Source organism: Cynocephalus volans, chromosome 11 (assembly GCF_027409185.1).
Source record: "Cynocephalus volans isolate mCynVol1 chromosome 11, mCynVol1.pri, whole genome shotgun sequence".
NCBI classification, from domain to species: Eukaryota; Metazoa; Chordata; class Mammalia; order Dermoptera; family Cynocephalidae; genus Cynocephalus; species Cynocephalus volans.
The window spans coordinates 20806325-20809814 of record NC_084470.1 but is presented as its reverse complement, the minus strand read 5'-3'; the positions used below and the strand labels follow the sequence as shown (position 1 = coordinate 20809814).

Genomic DNA, 3490 nt, shown 5'->3' with positions numbered 1-3490 from the left:
AAGCAAACCCAAAGAAAGTAGAATAAAGAAAATAATGGAGGTAGACCAGAATCACTGAAATCATAAGCTGACATACAGCAGAGAAAATAACGGAAGCCAAAAGTTGGTTATTTGGAAAGATTAATTAAAATTGATAAGCCCCCAGCAAGACTCATAAAGGGGACAAAAGAAGAAAAATTCTTATCTGTAATAAGAATTATTTTTTCCTATCCAGCAAGTATTTATTAAGTGCCTACTGTGTGCTGGGCAGTGTTCTAGAAGCTGGGGTATAGCCCATACTGGCACGGTCCTAAGCCCAGCCAGGACAGTTTCCTGAGCTTCAGGGTCATTGTCTCCAGTCTCTGCTTCTGTCCGTTCACTCCTTCCTCCTGCTCCTTCGGCTCCTTCCCCCTCCCACCGCCTCCAGGCCCTTTCTTCTCTGCTTAAGCAGCAGATACCCTCCCTGGACCCTGTCATTCCTGTCCTGCTGGTGGCTCCTCCTTGAGGGACCTTGCCCGACCATCTCCTATACCAAAGGTCCTCAGGACTAGGTGCCCACACAGGTCTCTATTCGAGCAGAACTGTCACCAAAACCCTTGCCACTCTCTGCACGCTTGTGTGGCTTCTCCCCAGTGTGTGTGTGTGGCTGCATGTGACCAGATCTGAGCTTTTGGGGAACTCCTTACCATAGAAGCCACACACATGGGGCTGGCTGGGTCCAGAGGGCTGGGCCTGGACTCAAGGTCAAGAGGCTGTGGGTGCTGGGCCAGGAGGGTTATGTGGCCACAGGAGAGTGGACAGTGGTGCTGGCCGGACCCGTTCAGCATGGTGGGTGCAGAGGTGCTTGACTCGGGACAAGCTGTCAGTAAAACCCTTGCTGCATACAGGACAGAGGTGGGGGTGTTTCACCAGGTCAGAGCTTTGGTGTAAGTCCTCCCACACTCAGGGCACTTGCGGGGCTTGAAACCTGCCAGTGGTGGGGGCAGCTCCCCAGCCTGTGATCCCCCAGGCTCTGGCTCCAAGCCAGGCAGGCCACCCGAGTACAAAGGGCTTCAAGGAGTCAGTGGTGGGCTGGTTCCAAGAGGAGGAGGGAGATGGGCTGTGGATCAGGGGGCCTAGGTGGGGCCTGGGAAGCTGAAGTCATGGGGCTCCACATGAGTGAGGCGGTGGCAAAGAAGGGTGGAGCTGAGGCTGAAGGTGCGGTCTCATTCTGGGCAGGTGTGAGGCCTCCTGTCACTGTGGGTGCAGAGGTGTGGACCCGGGTAGAGATGTCAGCAAAGCTCTTGCCACGCTCAGGGCACAGGTAGGGCTTCTCTCCTGTGTGCACCCGCAGGTGCTTCACCAGGTCTGAGCCCCGGGCAAACTCCTTTCCACACATGTCACAGCCAGAGGGCTTGGGCCCCAGATGACTGTGCTGGTGGCACAGGAGGCTGCAGGTGAGCACAAAGCTTTTGCCACAATCAGTGTAGATATATGGCTTGTCCCGGGCCTTGGGTCCCTGTGAGGCTGCCATGGCTGCTCATGATGGCTGCCATTGGGGAACCACTGACCGGGGGGCTGCTCCCCCTGGCACGTCTTCTGGTGCTTTATGTGGGCAGACCTGTTGCCAAAGCCCTTGACACAGATGCCACACTTGTAGGGTATCTCACCCGTGTGTGTCCCCTGGTGTTTCACCAGGTCAGAACTCTGCCAGAAGCTCTTGTCACATTCACTGCAAATAGTGAGGTGCTCATCAGCAGGGATCCAGGGACAAGAATCTTTGGGGACCTCTGGGCTGGTGGCCAGGCTCTGTGGGGCTTCTCACCACTATGAGTTCACTGGTGTTTGAAATATGCAGGCCTATTCCCAAAGCCGTTGCCACCGACCTTGCACTTATAGGGTTTCTCCCCTGTGTAGGTCCCCTGGTGTTCCACCAGATCTGACATCTGTCAGAAGCTCTTGGCATACTCACCATACACACTGGCCCTATCACTACTAGCCTGGCCCCAGGTGGTTCTCCCAGGAGCCAGGGGCCTCTGTCTGGAGGCTGAGGCTTGCCTAGCCCCACTCTATGGACCCTAAGTCATCCCAGCTCTGAATGCCTTGGGGTTTGAGAAAGGCATATCCTACTTCATGACCTAGGGCCAAATCTTCCTCTTCCTTGAACTCCAAGGCATTCTCCTGTGGGATATGTTCAAACTGCACCGGCTCAGACCTCCACATTCTCACTCCTAGACCTGTGCAGGCGCCTCTCGCCGGCTCCCTCTCCTCTGGGCCTAGGGCTCTAGGGCTGCTGCATCACCCCCTCCCTTACCAGCTGCCAGAGCTCCTCAGTGCGGTGCAGATGCTGAGCTGCCAGCATGTCCAGGATGCAGGCTTTGCGCCCTGTAACACGACTTTAAAAGGAGCACCGCTATAGACCTTACAGACATTTAAAAAAAGAAAGAATAATATAAACACCCCTATGCCAACACATTTTATGGTCTACATAAAATTGGAAAATTCCTTGAAAACAACCGCATGGTCTGTTTTGAAACTGATTTTAAAAAGAGAAAATCTTAAAGTCTTATAATTGTTAAAGCAATTGAATATGAAAATATAGAATTATTAGGCTGGCACCTAGGGGCTTGAGGTAAAACTGCTGCCAGCATGGAGTTCTGCAATTGGACAGCCTGCCAGTTTTCCAGAAGAGCAGTGAGGGCAGAGGGGATTGCCCACTTCTTACTTGGTCCTTGCCCTGCAGAGCCAGGTTTGCTCCATGGCCAGCACTAGCATTCATCAGTTAGTGGTGACTGTGGTGGCTGTGATGGACCTCCAGGTAGGGAAAAGCTGCAGTGGATTATCTGAGAGACCAGCGACCTTCCACAGTGGACATATCTTTTGTCATTCCTGCATCTGCCAGCCCTAGGAGGATCTGTGGGATATGATCTTGTGTCCTGGGTGTCACCCAGAGAGGAATGTGAGGAGCAATCTTCAGCTGGATAACTGTTGGGAAAATATAGGAACATGGTCAGGGCCCCTCAGATGCTCAGAATCTTGCCAAGCAGTTGCTGAAAATACCCTCAGGCGTTCCTTGGTTACTATTTAATGTAACTGCATATGGGCACCCAGGTGTCCTGGGTTATGGATCTACGTATAAAGGACTAATGACTCTGACACACGGTGCTTCTCAGGATGCTCCAAGAAGCCACTAGGGCGGCTGCTCCTAGCTCTGAATAAAACCTATTAATTTTTCACCCACGGCTCCCTTGACCTTTTCCTATTACCGAGCTCGTAGACCTGCGTGTGGAGGGTTTGTGACCCAGTCTGTACAATGGGCTCGAGGGGTCTGTGAGTCCTAGCCCTAGCTTTACAGTAACAGTTGGAATTGGCAAAAAATCCAAAGAAACCAGACCAAAGAAACACAAACTGCATATGAAACAGAACAGTCGGTTTCTGACACTGGTGTGTGAGAAGCCTCTAGACAGAGATTATTTGCCGATAACTAGGACTGCGGTCTGAGGTCAAAAGAGAGAGTTTGCCTGCTTTTAGC

General features: G+C 52.4%; 1 pseudogene; it reads right to left on the bottom strand.

Annotated features, from left to right (window-relative positions):
* Positions 1 to 452: 452 nt before the first annotated feature.
* On the bottom strand, positions 453 to 2226 carry LOC134390287 (zinc finger protein 48-like; annotated as a pseudogene).
* Positions 2227 to 3490: the final 1264 nt, after the last annotated feature.